Source organism: Stegostoma tigrinum, chromosome 1, assembly GCF_030684315.1.
Source record: "Stegostoma tigrinum isolate sSteTig4 chromosome 1, sSteTig4.hap1, whole genome shotgun sequence".
Lineage (NCBI taxonomy): Eukaryota > Metazoa > Chordata > Chondrichthyes > Orectolobiformes > Stegostomatidae > Stegostoma > Stegostoma tigrinum.
In genome coordinates, this window is record NC_081354.1 from 169,710,279 (window position 1) to 169,724,469 (window position 14,191).

Sequence of the window (14,191 nt, forward strand, 5' to 3'; positions counted from 1 at the left end):
AGTTAACCATTTACAGTGGGCCTGGAGTATAATTTGGGCCAGACCAGGTAAGGACAGCAGATTTTCTTCCCGAAAGGATCTTAGTATTTTTATAAAAATCAATGATAGTTTCATGGTCACCATTATTGGTAACAGGTACTGAATTAGACTAGCTTTCAATTCCAAAATCATCAAATTGAATTAAATTCTACCAGCTGCCATACTAGCCTGAGCATCAGGATTACCAGTCCAGCAGCCTTACTAGTTACCACCATCTCCCCGTTCTGAAGCAACTTCAGAGAATTACATAGAAATAACAACACAGAGACAGGCCTTTCGGCCTATCAGGTGTATGCTGGTATCTCAGCTTCATCTGAACCTCTTCCCAGGCGTCACCATCTGAAAGTGTCAATGTGACATCATAAAAAGTTTCTTCACCTGTTTAGGCAGCTCCTTGAGATCAAGATAATAAAATGTGAGGCTGGATGAACACAGCAGGCCAAGCAGCATCTCAGGAGCACAAAAGCTGACGTTTCGGGCCTAGACCCTTCATCAGAGAGGGGGATGGGGGGAGGGAAGGCCCGAAACGCCAGCTTTTGTGCTCCTGAGATGCTGCTTGGCCTGCTGTGTTCATCCAGCCTCACATTTTATTATCTTGGAATCTCCAGCATCTGCAGTTCCCATTATCTCTGATACTATTTTAACCTCACTGCGAAGCCTCTTCCAGGGATGCCTAACCTGAAGAAGTTACCCTCCTCCCTCCGGACCAACCTCAGGGAATCTCTCTCCACCTATCTTCTTTACTCTCCATCTTCGGTCCGCCTCCCCCTCTCTCCCTATTTATTCCAGTTCCCTCCCCCCATCCCCCTCTCTGATGAAGGGTCTAGGCCCGAAACGTCAGCTTTTGTGCTCCTGAGATGCTGCTTGGCCTGCTGTGTTCATCCAGCCTCACATTTTATTATCTTGGAATCTCCAGCATCTGCAGTTCCCATTATCCTTGAGATCAAGGTTGACTTGTATCCATTCTGGGTCTTAAGGGCTGTTGTGCTGCACTGGTAGTGTCCCTACCTGTGAGCCAAGAGGCCTGGGCGTGTTCATACCATCTCTGAACAGGTTGGTCAGGAAAATATCGCCAACCTGGTTCCTCAGTGGCATTTGAAACTGGTGGATGAAAGGAGCATGTGTGTGATTTACCTTAACATGAAGAGTTCATTGAATGCTATAGTCTTGACAGACTTGACAGGACCTCAATTCAAAGGCAAAATTCAAGAGTCTTGCAGGTCAGAATCTGAGGTGAAACTTTAGTCTGGTGTGTGTATGATCATAAGTTAGTATTGAAGTTCACAGTATCTTTCAGGATTTATGTAAAATCCCATATAGTTCACAAACCGTCACTTAGGAAAGGCTATCTGTGTCCTCAGCTGGTCTGACTCACATTGATTTCATGTTCAATGCAATGTTCTGAAATGGTATAGCAAGCCAGAGGAGAATTGAATACAAAAATAGGGAGGTAATGCTTCAGTTATAAAGAGAATTGGTACAACCACATCTGCAGTAGTGTGCAGCATTGATCGTCTTGTTTTAGAAAAAAAACATCTAAATGCATTGGAAGCAATTCAGAGATGGTTTATTAGAACATTACTCGGAATGAATGGGTCATCCTTATAAAGGAAGGTTACTTAGGCTTAGATTGTATCCGCAGGAACTTCGAAGAGTAGGACGTGACTTGATTAAAATGTATAAGATCTGGACAGGGAAGATGGGCAGAGGGTGTTTCTTCAAGTGGGAGAATCTAGAACTTGGGGTCAGTGTTTAAAAATGAGGTGTTGCCTATTTAAAACCGAAATGAGGCATTATTTTTCTCTTAGAGGGTCATTGGTCTTTGGAATTATCTCCCTGAAGATTTACTAGAAGCAGAGTTCTAAGGCCGAAATAGATAGTTTAACAAGGGGGGTTGGGGAGTGAAAGGTTATCGGGGCAGGGAATGCAGGTTTGAGGTTACATTCAGATCAGCCATCGTCTTATGGAATGTTGGAGCAGGCTGAAAGGAATTAAAAGCCTACACCTTGTGTTCACATGCTCTTTTCCACCTGTTTTGCATCCAACTGTATTTGAATTTATCCCTGCCTAATAATTCCTGGTGCCATTGAAGCTAATCAAGCACGGTGAGTTGAGGCTGTTTGTCGAATTGGCCATTTTTTTTCATGAGCCCCAAGGTGTCAGAGCACCATTCAACCACAGAAAGTTTTCTGACCGGGCCAAGTCCTGCTCATATGTGGCTCAGTGGTTAGCAGTGCTGCCTCACAGCGCCAGGGACCCAGGTTTGATTCCAACCTCGGACAACTGTCTGTGCGGAGTTTGCACATTCTCCCCGTGTCTGCGTGGGTTTCCTCTGGGTGCTCCGGTTTCTTCCCACAGTCCAAAGATGTGCGGGTTAGGTGGATTAGCCATGCTAAATTGCCCATAGCATTCAGGGATGTGTAGATTAGGTGGGTTATAGGGGAATGGGTCTGGGTGGGATGCTTTGAGGTTTGGTGTGGACTATTTGGGTGAAGGGCCTGTTTCCACACTGTAGGGATTCTATCATTCATATGTGTGCACTTCCCAGAGTGACTTGTTGGATCAGGAATGAGAACTGTGCCAGACTTTTTTTACTCCCATCTTTCATAGTCGAACCTATCAATGCAGGCCAGTTAGGGGAGTCTATGGCCTAGGCTGTTAATCCTGGCAATGTTCTGGTGACCTGAAATTGAATCTTGCCATGGCAGACGGTGGAATTTGAGTTCAATAAATATCTTGATTTCGAGTCCAACAATGAACATGAATCCATTGTCGATTGCCAGGAAAAACCCATCTGGTTCACTTACGGCCTTTAGGGGAGAAAAATTTCTTCCTTACCTGGTCTGGCCTACACGTGACTCCAGACCCTCAGCTATGTGGTTGACTCTGAACAACTCTCTGGGCAATTAGGGGTGGGCAATAAATGCTGGCCTAGCCAGTGACACACTCATTCTGTGAATGAATAAAAGAAAACGGTTATCCAGCTCCGGCTCCAATTGAGACCAATTCATTTTGTAAAGATAGGAGGTCAGCTTTCTGGTGAAATGGCTGTGTGCCACAGTGCGCTGCAGGTTAACTCACCAAAACTGGGCTTTACCTATGACAGGCCCAAATAATGAACTTCCAGCCTGATTTAGCACAGCTTCCAGCTTATGCATAATTGAAACCTGCTTGTCAGTAAAATAGATCCTTGAATTTCTTCTGGACTGTATAAATCACTTTCAGGTAGATGTTCGAACCAGTCAGTACAACAATGATTCAGTGTCACTGCCAAGAAATCACTTTATGAAAGGCCTTTCTGTGTCAGGCTGGTTGCTTTGACTCATGCACTTGGTTGCCAAATTGAAGCAGTCCGAATTAAAGCAAAATGCCGAAGGTTTTATTTCAACAATTTATATGTGCTGCCAACTCCCACCACCCTGGCACAGGCAGTTCCAACATTCAGCAGGTCAGCCTCTTGCTGCCAGCAGGCCGCAGGTTACAACAGCAACAATCTCCATTTATACTGCACCTTTAGTAGAGTAATACACCCAAAGTAATTGGTCGGAACATTAATCAAGCAAAACTCAAGGCTGAGCCACATCAGCGGACATGTGACCAAAAGCTAGTCAAAGACTTGGGTTTTAGGACATTTTTTTTCTGATGTTGTTGAGGCACAAAGTTTAGATATGTCCTTTACTTTTGCCTCTGGTTTTTGCCTTTGTGAAGTAAGTAGGCCAACAACTGATTTGTATTGCACAGGTCAAATACAGCAGTGAGGTATACTCTCTGCTACAAAAACGCTCAATGGCTTTAACAGTCTCTTGAGCTAAAAAGGTATGAGGTGTGGAGCTGGATGAACACAGCAGGCCAACCAGCATCATAGGAGTAGGAAAGCTGACGTTTCGGGCCTAGACCCTTCTTCAGAAAGGTCCAGGCCTGAAACGTCAGCTTTCCTGCTCCTATGATGCTGCTTGGCCTGCTGTGTTCATCCAGCTCTACACCTTGTTATCTCAGATTCTCCAGCATCTGCAGTTCCTACTATCTCTAAGACAGAAAATGGGTAGGTTTAAAGACAATCCCAAAGTGGAAGAGAATGAGAATGAAAATCAGATTTGAGTTAGGTGGAAGTCGGATCCACAAGAAGGATGATCTCCACTTCCTGAGGGTCGATGTGCACACGGTTGGAAGAGTGTGGGAGGCCAGACACAGTATCAGAGTGTTAAGATCCACAGTATTTGGGCCTTTGGACTGAGTGTTTGACAGTGCAGTCAATAGTTCACTCAGGAGGGAGGGGTTTGAATGGCAAGTCCAAAAGGAGATGGAACATTCTTCATTTTGATGAAATAGCCTCTTCAAACTGATGACTAATCTTCATTTAGGTAAGTCTGTTTGTGCCCTTCCCCGGAGAAGCTAAACAAATGGTAATGGGTTTAACACAGAAGCATCAGGCTTCCTGGATGCTGAGCTTGAATTCCAGCCACGACTGGCAACAAACTCAGCTGGCCCCTTGCAGGAACATTGACAGATCTAGGTCAGGCTGCTCACATTGCTGCCCCGTTATACAGCAGCCAGCAGGTTAAGTGCACAGGGGAAGCTGTGATACTTCATCTGTGTTTATGTACAAGTGCAATCAAATTCGAATCAAGCTTGTATTCTCTCTCTTTAGTGCCTTTTAAGATATATCTTAAAATCTATTTTCTGCCATTTCCAAGGACAGTTATTTGTCAGATTGGAGGTACTTTACAATCACTTGGAGAGATGTCTTTCCTGCTGGTGGAAATGATGCTTGGAGTTCATTCACCAGAGTGCTTTGATAAGTACGAATGAGAGGTTTCACTGGCTGAATTACAGGTTCAGTGATAGAATAGCTACTTCTGTGAAATAGAAAGAAAACTGAATCAGAAAGTACCATGATACAGTTTTGATCCTTTTAGATATTTTAATTAATCTGTTCAGACCTGTTATGGCACACCTCTAGAGTGGATGGGACTTAAACCCAGGCCTTTCTGGTCTGGAGATAGGGACATGACCACTGGGCCAGAAGATTCCTACCTTTCATTTCCTTTTACACTTACGTTCATTAACTGTGTCTCACATCTTCGCCCCGTTTAAACATAAGTACATTCAAAGTTGCTATCTGTGTCCTAAGTTCCACAAAGTTTCATTAGACCATTGAACTTATGATCAATGAATGACATTCCAGATCAATCTGGAAATGCGTCAAAATTAAAATTCCTTTTCTTGTTTCAAACTCCCCTTTAGCCTTGCCCTTCACTCTCTATCTGTAATCTGCTCTAACCCCATGAAACACCCTCCAAGATTTTTATGCTCCTCCAGCACTGGCCTCTTGCACATTTCCATGTTTGTTTGCACCATATTGATGGCTTTGCTTTTAGTTGGCAGAATTCACTCGTTTTGCCTCTTGACATCCCCCTCACAACTTTCTTGATCTGACACTAATTAAAATTTTCATGTTCTTGGTCACCTGTCTTTTTTTTGACTTACTACAACATTTTTTTCTCTGATGATGCTCCTGTGAAATTGATTGAGGCATTTAGCCACATTGAAGGTGCTACAGGAATAGAAATAATTTATTTGTTGTTGTGGGTCCTGTTACCATATTTACTGATGTAGCTTTACAATGTGGCATGCAGCAATTTTGAAGAGTTATAATAGCAAAAGTGGCCTGTAAGCGGCTGAAATATTAGTTTGCTTATTCCTACTCTTTTCTCCTCTAATGAGAAACACCAAAGATGAGAGCTGTTTAATTCGCCTGCAGTGAAACTAATTAAGCATTTCCTTTATTTATTAAATGTTCCAGATGCTGCTTAATTTGACTTTTTCAGTAAAAGCATGTTTTCTACCACTGGCACCCTAACACAAGCTGCTCATGAAATTGAATGATTCGAAAACAATCTGAAATTGCTTCTAAGCAACGTCTCCTTGCAGTTGACTAACTCCACAACTCTTCGAAGCATGCAACTTTCTTATGCGATGGGTTCACTTTCACCTTGGATAATGGGAAAGAGGTAATGGAAACTGGGGAATTTTTCCTCTAAAACATATTGAGGTTCGGCTATTGAAAATCTGAAATCCGAGACTGAAAGCTGCTTGTGATTCAAAGAGACAGAATGTGGGCGGATGGGAGTTCACTGAATCACAGAATTGTTATGGAATTGAAAGAATTCCTTGCAGCCCATCGTTTCTGTGCCAGCTTCCAAAAGAACGCCATGACTTAGTGAGTTTCTCTCATGCCCTTGCGCTTTCTAAATAACCATCCTGAATGCCTCCGTTGAGCCTGCTTCTACCAAGTTTCCAGTAAGTGTATTCTGGAACCAAATCAGTCACTGTGCGATTAAAGTAGCTAAGATGCAGATCAGCAAAGGGATGTTACAACTGAGATGAGGACGAGTTTCTTCAGCCAGGGAATAGTGAATCTGTGGAACTCATTGCTACAGAAGGCTACAGAGATCAAGTCATTGAGTGTATTTAAGACTGAAATAGATAAGTTCTTGATGTATGAGGGCTCAAAGGTTACAGGAAAGAGGCAGCGGAATGAGGTTGAGAAGTATACCAGCTATGATCCAATGGCAGAGCAGGTTCCTTAGCCTCAATGACCTAATTCTGCTCCTATTACTTATGGTCCTATAGAGTGTCATGGAGTACCATAATATACTTGACGGGCTGATTAGCCTGGTCCCATTCCCAAGTTCAGGAGAGCTTTATTTCTTTCATTCACACCTGAGCAGCCCACCTATATTGTCTGAAGGTTTTCCTCCTCACTAGCCACACCACCAATTAACATCTGCAAACTTGCTGACCATTCCTCCTATATTCATGCCTGTGTCATTAATGTTCTTTACAAGTAGCATGGGATCCAGCACCACACTCCGTGGATACAGGCTTCCAGTTACAAAAAACAATGCAACTAAGCCAATTTTGGATCCAGTTTGCCAATTGCCTTGGTTCTCATGGGCTGTTACCTTCTTAACCAGTCTCCCATGTCACACCGTGCCAAAAGCTTTACTAAAGTCCCTGTAAATTATATCAATTGCATACACACCTAGTCATCTTGTTGAAACAATCAATCAAACCTGTCAAACAGGATACCTCCCTGACAAAGCCATGCTGGCTATCATGATTAATCCTCACCTTTCCGAGTGAAATTAATTCTGTTCCTCAAAATTTTTTCCAATCGTTCCTCTACCTCGAACTGACCTATGATTCCCTGGCTTATTCTGATCACACTGTTGAATAATGGGACCACATTAGCTGTCCACCAAACTTGTGGCACGCCACCTGTGACCAGAATTGATTTGAAGTGAATATCAGGATTCCTGGACTTATCTAGTTTTAAGCCCTCCAGTACTGCTAATACCTACCCCCACCCCTATTTCAGTGCAAATTCGTTCAAGTGCATCACATAATTTCGATACTTACATCGTTCTACTCTGTCATAAATACAGAATCTAATGCACTCATTTAAAAATCTCACCCACGTCTTCCAGCTCTATACACAGATGCCGCTTTGGCCCTTAATCGTTCCCTGGTTATCCTTCTGCCCCTAATCTACTTATAAATACCCTTTGCTTTCATAAGTTAATGTTTTACACAACCTCTGAACTTGCTATTGTCCACCTTGGGCTCTTCCTGAAGAGAATGATGCTTTCCATCACTTTGCTGACGACTAAGCGTAAATCGGATCAGAATGGATTTGTCCATTTCCTGTTCCTGTGAATAAAATTACATTTAAAATTAATTATATTATGCATGGCAGACTGTTCCTATGACAATAGCCCTGATGTCTCATAATTACACAAACAATTAAAGATTTTCTAAATGTAATTTAGTTTGCGTTGTAATGTATATCTTGATCTGTCTCATCTCTCACTCTACTACTTTTTGAAACATTGTATTCTGCATTGTGGGACATGACCTCAGGATTTTATGAAAGGAATTGGAGAGAGCATTTAAAGTACTGCCAGACTTCTCCTTCTGATTTTTCCACTGATGTCAAAGGAAGGCACCTAACCCACTGGATAAGAAATTGAAGGGAACCTGAATATGATTGTCCCACAGAGCACAGGGCCAGAAAGCATTTAGGTGCAGAAGCACCTAGTTAAGTTCATTTCTGTCTCCTCCTTCAGAATTGTCCTAATGCAGAGAATGATGGATGTCATTTTGAATTACCACTGGTACAAAAGGGGTGGCCATCTCTGATATTGTTGCCCAGATGCAAACCCTTGAATGGGACTCAGCTGAATCAGATGGGGACATAATTAAAGACCTCAAAACTGTCCGTTTAATTAGAATGTAAGACCTTGTAAGATTCGGGGTTGGAGAGCAAAAATACGAACTGAGAGCAGTGGTTATCAGATGGGAGCAAATAAATCCACTGGAAAATTCTGGAAAACCTTCTCTGCAGAGAGAGTGCCGAGGACCTGGAAGTCAGCACCATGTGGATTCAAAACAGATTGCATCAGTTCATTGAAGGGGTAAGATAGGAGCCTTGTGTAGAACCACACAACACCATTGGCCTGTAGAGTCCAGTAATATGTGTCCTGGAAGGAGTCAAATTGAATTCATTAGGTTTCATTAACTTAGTTGATGAGCGATCTTCTGAAAAACCTGTCATGGCTTTATCGTATCTCAGAAGACAGTTCACGGTGGAATTTTCCACCACTTACCGTTTACTTTTTCCAGTGATGCAAACACAACCATGGTTTGAGAAATCAACAGTGGAGCTCTGTGCTTTAGGGGCAGAACTAATGAGTTAGCAAAGAGAAGTCACCTGAGATGCTGAGGCTGGGCACACATGGTAACACAGTGTTAAAAGGAATCTGAGAGTCAAAGTGGCTGTGTGTTTCTTATTTTGCTGTTTGAAGTTTGGTAAAAGGATGACTCATCCCTGTCTTTGGACTTCCTGATGAGCTATTCAAAAGGGTGGGTGAGGATTGGCTTTTGGTGTGTGGTGTGCCTGGATTTAAAAAGAAGGCTAATCAGCAGAGTTGAAGCTCATGCCATGAATATGCAGTTGCTTGAGTGACAGGACACCAAAGTTTTATACTGCTCTGGTGGTAACCCCACTCTCCAGGTTTAGTCATTGGTGGAGAGTCCACCCAGGAAAGGATTGGCTGTCCCACTAATAGCTGTTATATCTGACACATAGGAAGATAGTCATGGTTGTGGGAGGTCAGTCATTTCAGCTCCGAGATACCTCTGCCTGAGTTCCTCAGGCTAGTGTCCTAGGCCCAACCATCTTCAGCTTCTTCATCAATGAGCTTCCCTCCATCATAAGGTCAGAAGTGGGGATGTTTGCCGATGATTGCACAGTGTTCAGCACCATTTGTAACTCTTCAGATACTGAAGCAGTCCATGCTCGCATGCAACAAAATCAGGACAATATCCAGGCTTGGAGTGACAAGTGGCAAGTGACATTCGTGCCACACAAATGCCAGGCTATGACCATCACCAATAAGAAACAATTTAACTACTTCCCCTTGACATTCAATGGTGTTACCATCACTGAGTCGCCCACTATCATATCCTTGGGGTTACCATTGACTAGAAACTCAAGTGGACTCACCACATTGGCTACAAGAGCAGGCCAGAAGTTAGGAATCCTGTGGCAAGTAACTCATCTCCTGACTCCTCAAAGCCTGTCCACTATCTACAAGGTACAAGTCAGGAGTGTGATGGAATACTCACCATTTTCATGGACGAGTGCAGCCCCAACAACATTCAAGAAGCTTGACACCATCCAGGACAAAGCAGCCCGCTTGGTTGGGACCACATCCACATTGACCCCCTTCTCCACTGACACTCAGTAGCAGCAGTGTGTACTATCTACAAGATGCACTGCAGAAATTCACCAAAGATCCTCAGACAGCACCTTCCAAACCCACAACCACTTCCATCTAGAAGGACAAGGACAGCAGACATATGGGGACACCACCACCTCCAAGTTCCCCTCCAAGTCACTCACCATCCTAACTTGGAAATATATCACCGTTCCTTCACTGTTGCTGTGTCAAAATCCTGGAATTTCCTCCCTAATAGTATTGTGGGTCAACCCACAACAGGAGAACTGCAGCGGTTCAAGAAGGCAGCTCACCATGAGCTCTCAAGGGCAATTAGGGATGGCGAAGAAATGCTGGCCAGTCAGTGATGGCCACATCCAACAAAATGAATAGAAAAAAAAACTGACAGTTGATTGGCTGAAAATATCCTGGAGGCAGGATTTCTGCCCCTGCGAGACACAAAGTCATGCCTTGGGAAGTTGCTGCCTGTTTAATGGTTGGCTGTGACACCAGCGCCATTGGAGGTGCAGTGGCCACTGTTGGGACTGCAGGTAATCCTCAATGGCAATAGTCACTGAAGTCCAGCATCAAAGGAAGAGGGGGCTCTTTCAACAGGCCTGCGCTCACAGGCCCCAGTGAATGGAGAGGGGAAGGCAGTAGTGGGGGGCAGGTGGCCGCAGAGGTTTAGGGATAAATGTGCTTTTTTTGGGATGCTCTAAAGTGTGCACTGGACCCACAAAGACATTTCCCCATTTCCCAGTTTCTCTGATAGCAGTCACCCCCAAGCATGACTTTCCCATCATATGGCTGGTTAAGGGGTTTCAATGAGCCCAGTTGTGGGTGGATGTACTGGATGTTACAAAGGACTCCCCTTCCAACATACTGCCAGAGCAGTGTAAAACAGACTGAAATGCTGAATGAGAGATAATGGGAACTACAGATGCTGGAGAATCCAAGATAATGGTTAGAGATGTACAGTGGGGTTGCCATGACTCAGTACTGGGATCTCCTGACCTATAATCAATAAAACCTGTCTACAGTGCAGATCAACAAAGCTTGGAGGTGTTGAGAACTATGACGAGGATAAAGGTAGATTTCACACGAGTTAGTGAGATGGACAGACAGTTGAACTATAATGTAGGGAAGTGTGGAGTTTCATATTTTGATAGAAAGAATGAGGAAATATTGAATAATAGGCACAATTGTAAAGAGCTGTAGGAACAGAGAATCCTGGGGATGTATGTGCATGGGTAGTGAAAAAGACATGCAGGATCCAGGCTTTCTGAATAGAGGAGAGGTTTAAAAAGCAAAGTTGTTGTGATAAATCTTTTATCTGACACCACCTTAGGCTTAACTGAAGTTTTAGGGCAGGACTGAGCTGGAAAGAAAGTCAGCAATTGTGCAATGGACTGAGAAGTCTGCCCCAGAGCTATTACATTCCATAGGGAGTAGATGTGGGGGTGCAGAGTTGGACTGCTGCCTTTAACTGGGGGCAGGGGGGGAGAAGGAGATTTTGTGGCAGGGTGTCCTACATTTTGTGGCTGCAGGCCAATCAATTGGCTTGCAACTCCAGCAGGTGGAAAGTGCACCCAGGCCAAAATTCCACTGTATCCCAGATCCAGTCTCAAAGTCAGTGTCATTGCGTGAGTCCAAGCATCACGGGAAGGTGGGGGTCAGGGTGCACAAGGATAATCAAAGTGGGAGGAATGGTGGATTCTAAAGCCCAGTTGGGGAAAAGGGGTCACTCACTCCAGTGTGGGTGCCTACAGTTCATGAAGGAGAATCCTGAAGGTTGCACTCGTCTCTTCCCACCTTTTTAAAAATGCATTACTATCCACCTGCCGACACCAGGTATGTTCAGGTTTGATATCATATTGTGGTCAATTTAATAAGACCAATTGACCCAAAATTATTAACATAAATTTGCTGGGTGGGCTGCCAATTTTGATGCCAAATAACCACCCCTTCCCTGTGTATTTTGTGAGTGAGCTCAGGGATGTGTGAGAATGTATTGTCTAGGCCCCGATCTACTTTACATGCCCTCCCCACTCAAAACACCAATGGGGCGTATTTAAAAACCAGCCCTTTGTATCCATCATGCTTTGGGAAGGATGAGAGTACATTAGAGAGGTTCCAGAAGAGATTTACAAGAATGATTCCAGGGATGAGACTCTTTAGTTCCTTAAATAGACTGGAGAAGTTGTGATTGCCTCCCAGAGGAGAAGCTGATGCCCTAGTGGTATTATTGCTTGACTTTTAATCCAGGAATTCAGTAGACGACCCGGGTTCAAATCCCGTGATGGCGTGTGGTAGAATTTGAATCCCATAAAAAAAATCTTGAATTAAGAATCCATTGATGAACATAAAATCATTGTCCATTGTTGGAAAAACCCATCTGGCTCTACTGATGTCCTTTGGACAAGAAAAGCTGTCTCATCTTGTCTTGTCTACACATGAATCCAGACTTGCAGCAATGTGATTGATCTTAACTGCCCTCTGAAAGGGCCTAGCAAGTTGCTCAGTTGAATGAATCGCTATGAAGCCTTAACAAAGAAATGAAACCGGGCGATCACCTGGCATCAACCTTGGTACCAGAATAGACAACGGCAGAAACAGCCCTGTCGACCCTGCAAAGCCCTCCTTTCTCACATCTGTGGGCTAGTGCAACAGCCTGACCTAGTCATACCCATGGAATCATACCTTACAGACAATGCCCCAGACACTACCATTCCCTGCATCCACGGTTTTTTGGTTTTATTTTAAAGGAAACCAAAGCACTTTGTTTGTTTTCAAACAGAAAGTACAGGTCCTCAATATTTCTCCAAACATGAAAGCACTATCTCGCCATCCGTCTCAACGCTGTTTCTTTTCCCCCCCAGTTCCTTCACAGGAGCTTTGCCCATTCCATCTTGTCCTCAACAAGGTGATAGTGAGCTGCCTTTGTGAGCCACACCAGTTCATTCATTGTAGCAATAGCCACAATGTTGTTAGGGACAGAGGTCCAGGATTTTGATGCAAAATTTTTCCAATTCCTGTGTGAGGAAAGACAGAATTTTGGACTTTGTGGGTAACTGGTTTCTTTGGAAGAAACTGCTTGTGAGAGATGCATTGACTGAAAGGATGATAGAAATGTTTGATTAAAATTGTCAAAAGGGATTTGCCCATATATGTGAAAAGGAGACCGTCATGGTGCTATGGGTAAAAAGATGGAGTGGGGCATTAAATTTTTTCAAACAGGCAGCACATATATGATGGGATGAAAAGTCTCCTTCTGGGACATAGAGTGTAAGAGGAGGCCAGTCTTGCCACTGTTATAATGGGAGTGGGTAAGACCACACATGGAGTACTGGTACAAAGTGTGGAGCTGGATGAACACAGCAGGCCAAGCAGCGTCTTAGGAGCAGGAAAGCTGACATTTCGGGCCTAGACCCTTCCGAAATGTCAGATTTCATGCTCCTGAGATGCTGCTTGGCCTGCTGTGTTCATCCAGCTCTACACCTTGTTACCTCGGATTCTCCAGCATCTGCAGTTCCCATTATCTTGAGTCCTGGTACAGATGGGTTACCTTCCTAGGCTAGAAGAGTTGTCTTTTGTGGAATGGTTGCTCAGGCTGGGCCATTCCCATTGGATATTCGAAGAATGAGAGGAAACCTTATTTTAAAAAAAAATACAGTCCTGAGGGGAGCTTAAAGGGAAGGTGCTGGGAGATTTTTTTCCGCTTGTGGAGGATTCTAGAACTACTGGGAAGCAGTTTGAAAACGTGGTCTCCCGTTTAAGATAAAGCTGAGGAAGAATTTCTTCTGTCCGAGGCTTGTTGGTGTTTAAAATGCTGTTCCCCAGTGAGTGATGGAGGCTGCGTGATTGAATATAGGTCAAGACTGAGTTAGGGTGATTTTTGGTCAGAGGAGGCAGGAGTGACGGGAGCAGGCAGAAGAGTAGGGTTAAAAAATACAATAGACCAGCCATGATTGTCCTGGCTAGTGGAATAGGTTCAAGGGATGGTGGAATAGCCCACATCTGCTCATCTGGTGTATTGTGTAAGTGTGATACCAATACTAACGTAAATTCAGCATGTCAGGTAGTTATAATAGTGAACATTGTGAACTAGTGAAGATGAAGGTTGGTCTGTAAGCCTATCTCAGAGCAGGCAGTAAGAGGAGCTATGCAATTAGCGATGAAACTGGAGCTGATTCAGTTCCGCGGTGATAGAGCTGTTTGAAAGGACAAGCAGTCACCAAGTGAGTACCTGCACTTAGTTCACACAGGAGAGATCTCACCTGGGCATTACTGCCTTCAGTGGGAAACCAGGGCTTTATTTTAGACTGAATCCCAATGGACAAAAGTGACAGTAGCGAAATAAGTTAAATAAG

General features: G+C 43.8%; 1 protein-coding gene across 1 annotated transcript in view; it reads left to right on the forward strand.

The window, feature by feature from the left end:
• LOC125453123 (leucine zipper putative tumor suppressor 3) overlaps nucleotides 1–14,191 on the forward strand; it is a 204,167-nt gene that overhangs the window by 119,295 nt on the left and 70,681 nt on the right. The window lies entirely within an intron of this gene.